Source organism: Bombina bombina, unplaced genomic scaffold (assembly GCF_027579735.1).
Source record: "Bombina bombina isolate aBomBom1 unplaced genomic scaffold, aBomBom1.pri scaffold_781, whole genome shotgun sequence".
NCBI lineage: Eukaryota > Metazoa > Chordata > Amphibia > Anura > Bombinatoridae > Bombina > Bombina bombina.
In genome coordinates, this window is record NW_026511290.1 from 59672 (window position 1) to 71400 (window position 11729).

Here is an 11729-nt window from a genome sequence, read left to right on the forward strand (position 1 = left end):
CAGCAGGGAGCTGTGTGTGTCAGTGTTAGTTACAGGAGCAGAGGGAGCTGGTGTGTGTCCAGTGTTAGTTACAGGAGCAGGCAGTGAGCTGTGTGTGTCAGTGTTGTTACAGGAGCAGCAGGGAGCTGTGTGTGTCAGTGTTAGTTACAGGAGCAGCAGGGAGCTGTGTGTGTCAGTGTTAGTTACAGGAGCAGCAGGGAGCTGTGTTGTCAGTGTTAGTTACAGGAGCAGCAGGGAGCTGTGTGTGTCAGTGTTAGTTACAGGAGCAGAGGGGCTGTGTGTGTCCAGTGTTAGTTACAGGAGCAGGCAGGGAGCTGTGTGTGTCAGTGTTAGTTACAGGAGCAGCAGTGAGCTGTGTGTGTCAGTGTTAGTTACAGGAAGCAGCAAGTGAGCTGTGTGGTGTCAGTGTTAGTTACAGGAGCAGCAGTGAGCTGTGTGTGTCAGTGTTAGTTACAGGAGCAGCAGGGAGCTGTTGTGTCAGTGTTAGTTACAGGAGGCAGCGTGGAGCTGTGTGTGTCAGTGTTAGTTACAGGAGCAGCAGGAGCTGTGTGTGTCAGTGTTAGTTACAGGGAGCAGCAGTGAGCTGTGTGTGTCAGTGTTAGTTACAGGAGACAGCAGTGAGCTAGTGTGTGTCAGTGTTAGTTACAGGAGCAGCAGTGAGCTAGTGTGTGTATTTGTTAGTTAACAGGAGCAGAAGTGAGCTGTGTGTGTCAGTGTTAGTTAAGGAGCAGTAGTGAGCTGTGTGTACAGTGTTAGTTACAGGAGCAGTAGTGAGCTGTGTGTGTCAGTGTTAGTTACAGGAGCCAGGAGTGAGCTGTGTGTGTCAGTGTTAGTTACAGGAGCAGCAGTGAGCTGTGTGTCAGTGTTAGTTACAGGAGCAGCAGGGAGCTGTGTGTGTCAGTGTTAGTTACAGGAGCAGCAGTGAGCTGTGTGTGTCAGTGTTAGTTACAGGAGCAGAAGTGAGCTGTGTGTGTCAGTGTTAGTTACAGGAGCAGCAGTGAGCTGTGTGTGTCAGTGTTAGTTACAGGAGCATCAGTGAGCTGTGTGTGTCAGTGTTAGTTACAGGAGCATCAGTGAGCTGTGTGTGTCAGTGTTAGTTACAGGAGCAGCAGGGAGCTGTGTGTGTCAGTGTTAGTTACAGGAGCATCAGTGAGCTGTGTGTGTCAGTGTTAGTTACAGGAGCAGCAGGGAGCTGTGTGTGTCAGTGTTAGTTACAGGAGCAGCAGGGAGCTGTGTGTGTCAGTGTTAGTTACAGGAGCAGCAGTGAGCTGTGTGTGTCAGAGTTAGTTACAGGAGCAGCAGTGAGCTGTGTGTGTCAGTGTTAGTTACAGGAGCAGCAGGGAGCTGTGTGTGTCAGTGTTAGTTACAGGAGCAGTAGGGAGCTGTGTGTGTCAGTGTTAGTTACAGGAGCAGTAGTGAGCTGTGTGTGTCAGTGTTAGTTACAGGAGCAGCAGGGAGCTGTGTGTGTCAGTGTTAGTTACAGGAGCAGCAGGGAGCTGTGTGTCAGTGTTAGTTACAGGAGCAGCAGGGAGCTGTGTGTGTCAGTGTTAGTTACAGGAGCAGCAGGGAGCTGTGTGTCAGTGTTAGTTACAGGAGCAGGAGTGAGCTGTGTGTGTCAGTGTTAGTTACAGGAGCAGCAGGGAGCTGTGTGTGTCAGTGTTAGTTACAGGAGCAGCAGGGAGCTGTGTGTGTCAGTGTTAGTTACAGGAGCAGCAGGGAGCTGTGTGTGTCAGTGTTAGTTACAGGAGCAGCAGTGAGCTGTGTGTGTCAGTGTTAGTTACAGGAGAAGCAGTGAGCTGTGTGTCATTGTTAGTTACAGGAGCAGCAGTGAGCTGTGTGTGTCAGTGTTAGTTACAGGAGAAGCAGGGAGCTGTGTGTCAGTGTTAGTTACAGGAGCAGCAGGGAGCTGTGTGTCAGTGTTAGTTACAGGAGAAACAGGGAGCTGTGTGTGTCATTGTTAGTTACAGGAGCAGCAGGGAGCTGTGTGTGTCATTGTTAGTTACAGGAGAAGCAGGGAGCTGTGTGTGTCATTGTTAGTTACAGGAGCAGCAGGGAGCTGTGTGTGTCAGTGTTAGTTACAGGAGCAGCAGGAGCTGTGTGTCAGTGTTAGTTACAGGAGCAGCAGGGAGCTGTGTGTGTCAGTGTTAGTTACAGGAGCAGCAGGGAGCTGTGTGTGTCATTGTTAGTTACAGGAGCAGCATTGAGATGTGTGTGTCATTGTTAGTTACAGGAGCAGTAGTGAGCTGTGTGTCAGTGTTAGTTACAGGAGCAGCAGTGAGCTGTGTGTGTCAGTGTTAGTTACAGGAGCAGCAGTGAGCTGTGTGTGTCAGTGTTAGTTACAGGAGCAGCAGTGAGCTGTGTGTGTCAGTGTTAGTTACAGGAGCAGCTGCAGCAGTGAGCTGTGTGTGTCAGTGTTAGTTACAGGAGCAGCTGCAGCAGTGAGCTGTGTGTGTCAGTGTTAGTTACAGGAGCAGCAGTGAGCTGTGTGTGTCAGTGTTAGTTACAGAGGCAGCAGTGAGCTGTGTGTGATCTCAGTGTGATTGTGCTGTGTGTGTATTCGAGTTACAGAGGCAGCAGTGAGCTGTGCATGGTCTCAGTGTGATTGTGCTGTGTGTGTATTCGAGTTACAGAGGCAGCAGTGAGCTGTGCATGGTCTCAGTGTGATTGTGCTGTGTGTGTATTCGAGTTACAGAGGCAGCAGTGAGCTGTGCATGGTCTCAGTGTGATTGTGCTGTGTGTGTATTCAAGTTACAGAGGCAGCAGTGAGCTGTGTGTGATCTCAGTGTGATTGTGCTGTGTGTATTCGAGTTACAGAGGCAGCAGTGAGCTGTGTGTGATCTCAGTGTGATTGTGCTGTGTGTGTATTCGAGTTACAGAGGCAGCAGTGAGCTGTGCATGGTCTCAGTGTGATTGTGCTGTGTGTGTATTCGATTTACAGAGGCAGCAGTGAGCTGTGTGTGATCTCAGTGTGATTGTGCTGTGTGTGTATTCGAGTTACAGAGGCAGCAGTGAGCTGTGCATGGTCTCAGTGTGATTGTGCTGTGTGTGTATTCCAGTTACAGAGGCAGCAGTGAGCTGTGCATGGTCTCAGTGTGATTGTGCTGTGTGTATTCGAGTTACAGAGGCAGCAGTGAGCTGTGCATAGTCTCAGTGTGATTGTGCTGAGTGTGTGTGACGGGAATCACCATGATCTGGGGGCCTCTTATGGAACACTCTTTGGGCAGGGGGAACATACCCAGAGACTGCATGAGAATGTGGAATTTTATAAGTCGGACACCCCATGTACTTTTAAAAACAATGTCTTATGTCCACATCACCCTGTATCCATAGATACAGAATGGGTACAGGGCGTGAGTGCCTATTGTGGGAGCAAGTGTGACTCAATAAACCAAGTGGGCATAAAGGATGTAAGAGCTGTTTTATTTACGCTTCAGATCTGATTGTGTCTCAGAAGTCTGTCTGGGGAAACTGATTGTGTTCCTGTGTGATTATCTTAACTAGACTGCCCAACATCAGGGGCGCGATCCGATATACGGCGTAGTTTGCGGCGCAAGTGAGGGAACCCGCGTCGCCCGCAGTTTCAGCTCGCATCTCGAGCTATCCAATATACGGCGCCGTCAGTTGCTAACGTGCCGTAAATCGGATTAACCAGCGATGTCCAAAAATCTGCGCAAGTACAAATTTCTGGCGTCGCCAGTGACTTGCGCCACGTTAGAAACTGCCGGCGCCTACAAAACCTGACTAAAGTATGAAATCACCCGCACTGTCTAACACGCCTCCTAAACATAGCCCGACACGTCTAACCCTCTATCCGCTATCCCCCTCACTAGCCTAACAATAAAAAATGTATTAACCCCTAAACCGCCGCTCCCAAACCCCGCCGCAACCTAATAAAGTTATTAACCCCTAAACCCCGCCGCTCCCGGACCCCCTGCCAGCTATATTAAATCTATAACCCCCTAAAGTGAGCCCCTAACACTGCCGCCATCTATTTTAAAAATATTAACCCCTAATCTAATCCCCCTACCCCGCCGCCATCTATATTAAATTATTTAACCCCTAAAATAATAAACTATCCCTACCACTAAACCTAAGTCTAACCCTACAAATAGCCCTGAAAAGGGCTTTTTGCGTGACATTACCCCAAAGTAAACTGCTCTTTTGCCAGCCCTCAAAAAAAGGGCTTTTTGCGGGGCATGCCCCAAAGAATTCAGCTCTTTTGCCAGCCCTTAAAAGGGCTTTTGGCGGGGCTTTGTCACAAAGTAAACAGCTCTTTTGCATTTAATCTAAATCCCCCTACACCGCCGCCAGCTATATTAACTATATTAACCCTAATTCTATTAGGGTTAATATAGTTAATATCGTTATTATATATATATATTAAGTATAATAACCCTATCTAACTCTAACATCCCTAACTAAACTCTTATTAAAATAAATCTAATAATATTATTAATTAAAATATTCCTATTTAAATCTAAATACTTACCTATAAAATAAACCCTAAGATAGCTACAATATAATTAATAATTACATTGTAGCTATGTTAGGGTTTATATTTATTTTACAGGTAAATTGTTAATTATTTTAACTAGGTATAATAGCTATTAAATAGTTATTAACTATTTAATAGCTACCTATTTAAAATAATTACCCAATTACCTGTAAAATAAATCCTAACCTAAGTTACAAATACACCTACACTATCAATAAATTAAATAAACTACAAATATCTATCTAAAAATACAATTAAATAAACTAAACTAAATTACAAAAAAAACCACTAAATTACAAAAAATAAAAAAAAGATTACAAGATTTTTTAGCTAATTACACCTATTCTAAGCCCCCTAATAAAATAATAAACCCCCAAAATAAAAAAATGCCCTACCCTATTCTAAATTAAAAATAGTTCAAAGCTCTTTTACCTTACCAGTCCTTAAAAGGGCCTTTTGTGGGGGCATGCCCCAAAGAAAACTGCTCTTTTGCCTGAAAAAAACACACAATACCACCCCCCAACAGAACAACCCACCACCCACATACCCCTAATCTAACCCAAACCCCCCTTAAATAAACCTAACACTACCCCCCTGAAGATCTCCCTACCTTGTATTCACCCCGCCGGGCAGAACTCTTCATCCGATCCGGGCGATGTCCAATCAAGCGGCAAAGCAGAATTCTTCATCCCGGCGATGTCTTTCTCCAAGCGGCAGCAAAGTCTTCTTCCATCCAGCAGCATCTTCCATCAAGTGGCATCTTCAATCTTCATTCATCGCTCCTCCGACGCGGAGCATCCATCCCGGCCGACGACTGAACGACGAATGAGGTACCTTTAAATGACGTCATCCAAGATGGCGTCCGTCGAATTCCGATTGGCTGTGTGTGTATTCGATTTACAGAGGCAGCAGTGAGCTGTGTGTGATCTCAGTGTGATTGTGCTGTGTGTGTATTCGAGTTACAGAGGCAGCAGTGAGCTGTGCATGGTCTCAGTGTGATTGTGCTGTGTGTGTATTCCAGTTACAGAGGCAGCAGTGAGCTGTGCATGGTCTCAGTGTGATTGTGCTGTGTGTATTCGAGTTACAGAGGCAGCAGTGAGCTGTGCATAGTCTCAGTGTGATTGTGCTGAGTGTGTGTGACGGGAATCACCATGATCTGGGGGCCTCTTATGGAACACTCTTTGGGCAGGGGGAACATACCCAGAGACTGCATGAGAATGTGGAATTTTATAAGTCGGACACCCCATGTACTTTTAAAAACAATGTCTTATGTCCACATCACCCTGTATCCATAGATACAGAATGGGTACAGGGCGTGAGTGCCTATTGTGGGAGCAAGTGTGACTCAATAAACCAAGTGGGCATAAAGGATGTAAGAGCTGTTTTATTTACGCTTCAGATCTGATTGTGTCTCAGAAGTCTGTCTGGGGAAACTGATTGTGTTCCTGTGTGATTATCTTAACTAGACTGCCCAACATCAGGGGCGCGATCCGATATACGGCGTAGTTTGCGGCGCAAGTGAGGGAACCCGCGTCGCCCGCAGTTTCAGCTCGCATCTCGAGCTATCCAATATACGGCGCCGTCAGTTGCTAACGTGCCGTAAATCGGATTAACCAGCGATGTCCAAAAATCTGCGCAAGTACAAATTTCTGGCGTCGCCAGTGACTTGCGCCACGTTAGAAACTGCCGGCGCCTACAAAACCTGACTAAAGTATGAAATCACCCGCACTGTCTAACACGCCTCCTAAACATAGCCCGACACGTCTAACCCTCTATCCGCTATCCCCCTCACTAGCCTAACAATAAAAAATGTATTAACCCCTAAACCGCCGCTCCCAAACCCCGCCGCAACCTAATAAAGTTATTAACCCCTAAACCCGCCGCTCCCGGACCCCCTGCCAGCTATATTAAATCTATAACCCCCTAAAGTGAGCCCCTAACACTGCCGCCATCTATTTTAAAAATATTAACCCCTAATCTAATCCCCCTACCCCGCCGCCATCTATATTAAATTATTTAACCCCTAAAATAATAAACTATCCCTACCACTAAACCTAAGTCTAACCCTACACATAGCCCTGAAAAGGGCTTTTTGCGTGACATTACCCCAAAGTAAACTGCTCTTTTGCCAGCCCTCAAAAAAAGGGCTTTTTGCGGGGCATGCCCCAAAGAATTCAGCTCTTTTGCCAGCCCTTAAAAGGGCTTTTGGCGGGGCTTTGTCACAAAGTAAACAGCTCTTTTGCATTTAATCTAAATCCCCCTACACCGCCGCCAGCTATATTAACTATATTAACCCTAATTCTATTAGGGTTAATATAGTTAATATCGTTATTATATATATATATTAAGTATAATAACCCTATCTAACTCTAACATCCCTAACTAAACTCTTATTAAAATAAATCTAATAATATTATTAATTAAAATATTCCTATTTAAATCTAAATACTTACCTATAAAATAAACCCTAAGATAGCTACAATATAATTAATAATTACATTGTAGCTATGTTAGGGTTTATATTTATTTTACAGGTAAATTGTTAATTATTTTAACTAGGTATAATAGCTATTAAATAGTTATTAACTATTTAATAGCTACCTATTTAAAATAATTACCCAATTACCTGTAAAATAAATCCTAACCTAAGTTACAAATACACCTACACTATCAATAAATTAAATAAACTACAAATATCTATCTAAAAATACAATTAAATAAACTAAACTAAATTACAAAAAAAACCCACTAAATTACAAAAAATAAAAAAAAGATTACAAGATTTTTTAGCTAATTACACCTATTCTAAGCCCCCTAATAAAATAATAAACCCCCAAAATAAAAAAATGCCCTACCCTATTCTAAATTAAAAATAGTTCAAAGCTCTTTTACCTTACCAGTCCTTAAAAGGGCCTTTTGTGGGGGCATGCCCCAAAGAAAACTGCTCTTTTGCCTGAAAAAAACACACAATACCACCCCCCAACATTACAACCCACCACCCACATACCCCTAATCTAACCCAAACCCCCCTTAAATAAACCTAACACTACCCCCCTGAAGATCTCCCTACCTTGTATTCACCCCGCCGGGCAGAACTCTTCATCCGATCCGGGCGATGTCCAATCAAGCGGCAAAGCAGAATTCTTCATCCCGGCGATGTCTTTCTCCAAGCGGCAGCAAAGTCTTCTTCCATCCAGCAGCATCTTCCATCAAGTGGCATCTTCAATCTTCATTCATCGCTCCTCCGACGCGGAGCATCCATCCCGGCCGACGACTGAACGACGAATGAGGTACCTTTAAATGACGTCATCCAAGATGGCGTCCGTCGAATTCCGATTGGCTGATAGGATTCTATCAGCCAATCGGAATTAAGGTAGAAAAATCTGATTGGCTGATTGAATCAGCCAATCAGATTGAAGTTCAATCCGATTGGCTGATCCAATCAGCCAATCAGATTGAGCTCATATTCTATTGGCTGTTCCGATCAGCCAATAGAATGCGAGCTCAATCTGATTGGCTGATTCAATCAGCCAATCAGATTTTTCCTACCTTAATTCCGATTGGCTGATAGAATCCTATCAGCCAATCGGAATTGAAGGGACGCCATCTTGGATGAAGTCCCTTAAAGGAGCCTTCATTCGTCGGTAGTCCGTCGGGTAAGAAGGATGTTCCGCGTCGGCGGAATGATGATGGATCCTGAAGAAGAAGATTGACGACCCCGCTTGGAAGATGACATCGCCCGGATCGAAGACTTCTTCAGCGCCGCTTGGAGGATCACTTCATCGGATGGAAGATTTCTTCAGCACCCCTTGGAGGATAACTTCTGCCGCTCCGGATCTCCTCTTCGGTTCCATCGCTGCTCGGCTGAGTGAAGACAACTCAAGGTAGGATGATCTTCAGGGGGGTAGTGTTAGGTTTTTTTAAGGGGGGTTTGGGTTAGATTAGGGGTATGTGGGTGGTGGGTTTTAATGTTGGGGGGGTTGTATTTTTCTTTTACAGGCAAAAGAGCTGAATTTTTGGGGGCATGCCCCACGAAAGGCCCTTTTAAGGGCTGGTAAGGTAAAAGAGCTTTGAACTTTTTTTAATTTAGAATAGGGTAGAGCATTTTTTTATTTTGGGGGGCTTTGTTATTTTATTAGGGGGCTTAGATTAGGTGTAATTAGCTTAAAATTGTTGTAATATTTTTAAAATGTTTGTAACTTATTTTTTTTATTTTTTGTAACTTAGCTTTTTTTATTTTTGTACTTTAGTTAGTTTATGTAATTGTATTTAATTGTAGTTATTTGTAGTTAATTTATTTAATTAATTTAATGATAGTGTAGTGTTAGGTTTAATTGTAACTTAGGTTAGGATTTATTTTACAGGTAATTTTGTATTTCTTTTAGCTAGGTAGTTATTAAATAGTTAATAACTATTTAATAACTATTCTAACTAGCTAAAATAAATGCAAAGTTACCTGTAAAATAAATATAAATCCTAAGATAGCTACAATGTAATTATTAATTACATTGTAGCTATCTTAGGGTTTATTTTACAGGTAAGTATTTAGTTTTAAATAGGAATAATTTATTAAAGTATAGTGTAGTGTTAGGTGTAATTGTAACTTAGGTTAGTTTTTATTTTACAGGTTAATTTCTCTTTATTTTATCTAGGTAAGCTATTAAATAGTTAATAACTATTTAATAGCTATTGTACCTAGTTAAAATAAATTGAAATTTGCCTGTAAAATAAAAATAAATCCTAACATAGCTACAATATAATTATTATTTATATTGTAGCTATATTAGGGTTTATTTATAGGTAAGTATTTAGTTTTAAATAGGATTAATTTAGTTCATAATAGAAATATTATTTAGATTTATTTAATTAATATTTAAGTTAGGGGGTGTTAGGGTTAGTGTTAGACTTAGGTTTAGGGGTTAATAATTTTATTACAGTGGCGGCGGTGTAGTGGGGGGCAGGATAGGGGTTAATAAATTTATTATAGGTGGCGACGGTGTAGGGGGGGCAGGATAGGGGTTAATAAATTTAATATAGGTTGCGGCGGGGTCCGGGAGCGGCGGTTTAGGGGTTAATACATATATTATAGTTGCGGCGGGGTCAGGGAGTGGCGGTTTAGGGGTTAAACTATTTATTTAGTTGCGGCGAGGTGCAGGATCAGCAGGATAGGGGTTAATAACTTTATTATAGAGGGCGACGGTATAGGGGGGGCAGGATAGGGGTTACTAGGTATAATGTAGGTTGCGGCGGTGTCCAGGAGCGGCGGTTTAGGGGTTAATACATTTATAAGAGTTGCGGTGGGGTCTAGGAGCGGCGGTTTAGGGGTTACTAACTTTATTTAGTTGCGGGGGGCTCCGGGGGCGCCGGTATAGGGGGTAGAACAGTGTAGTTTAGTGTGGGTGCTTAGTGACAGGCTAGCAAGAAAGCTGTAAAAAAGCCGAAGAGCAGCGAGATCGGATGAGTGATAACTCTCACAATCCGCTGCTCATCGCCCCGTACTTGGCGCGTGGCTTTTTGACAGCTTTTTTGATAACTTAGGCGAATTTTTGCAGGTCCGCGGCGGCAATGTGAGGCGAGATTAGGCGGGCGTATTGGGCCGGCGAAGGCAGGTAAAGTAGACACGTTGATAACTACCCCCCATCGTCTCTGCTGCTGAGGGGGAAAAAGCTTGAGAATTTCTTTGCCGTTTTCTGTTTACTTTCTGCCAGTGAGAGTGTTGAGGTTGTGGAGGATATGCTGGTTTGTTCCCAGGTGAAGTGCTTTTCTCCTGCAGTCGGGGTAGTGAGGGTGGTGGGATACTGAGAGCCTTGCAGAACTCTTCTATATGTTACAATTGTATTATCTTTATTAACTTTGAGGCTGATGGATAGCCCCATCTATATGGGATTTTATGCTCATGTAGATGTTCTGTCAAGAGCTTTGCCTCTCTGCGGTTGGAGAGAGTCACAGGTGTAGCCTTTCTGGCTGCTTGGGCAATGAGTTCTTTGTCTTGGTATTTATGAAATAATGACCTGTGACCTCTGTCTAATTGATAGGGTGTTGAGGAAGGATCATTTAATAGGTGCTGGAACTGTTTTTGTAGCTAATTAGGAATGAGGTCTCCTGTCACCGTTTCCGGTACACCTCGGATTAGCAGATTCTGCCTTCTGCCCCGGTTATCCAAGTCTTCCAATTGACTTTTGAGTTGTTGTATTTGAATGTCCTGTATCGAAAGATATCTTGAGTGTTCATCTACTATATTAGTGACTTCATTAGTCTGTTCTTCCATATATTCAATCCTTTCGCTGAGTTCAGTAATATCTTTTTTAACTTCTGCTAACCCATCTTTAAGTATCTTTCCCACTTGTTGTAAAAGGGTGTTGAAGTCTTCCTTAGTTGTGAGTGAGGTAAGATCAGCTCTAGTTAGGGGAGCGTTAATTTCTGTGTCAGTCTGTGGGATTTAGCGCATGTGTAGATTCTTCATGCTCAGAATCCATTTATTTCCCTTGTGATGTGCTCAGGGCTTTGAAGTGAGTGTTTAGCTTAGTTGTAGTGGTAGGGTTAGCTTTAGATGCCTTATCCCCTTTGGGCTGTCTCCTGGCAGCCATGTTTTCAAATATTGATATTGATGTGAGGTATATAGCAGGGAAATGTTATCTGCGGACTGGTTAGGTACCAATGAGCCCAGTAGTCTCAATATGTGATAGGGAATGTAATTTTCTAGCTTTATTAGGTCTGATTTCCTATTTTGTGGTACCCTTGTGTTTTCTTTAAGACTCTATACCATGCCTTTTAGAGGCGTAATTTATTTTTCCCTGACAGGCTTCAATGGCGTGCTAATTTAGGAGCTCTAGTGTACCCTATTGTAGCTTTTGTGCTGTAATTAGGGCCTCTCCCGGTTCTGCAAGGTCTATATTATTTATTAGTCTGTAGCTTTAGTGAGTAATGGCTTACTACTTTGTGGTGCCCTTATATTGTCCTTAGGCCGCTAAGCAATGTACTTTAGGGGCGCTAATTATGATTTCACTGTAGGCCTAACTGCATGTTAAGTTGGAAGTCTAATGGCAGCCCTCCGCAGCTATTGCGTTATCATTGAGGACTTCTTCTGGGCTTACGGGGTCAGTATCATTTGTTTTTAATGATATCCCTTTTGCTGAAGTGATAGTTTCCCTTTTATATTTTATGTGCGCAGTTTGTGCTCTTTTACCTGGGTCTGCCGAGGCCTGCTGTGTTTCAGGTTTCCCATCCACTCCCG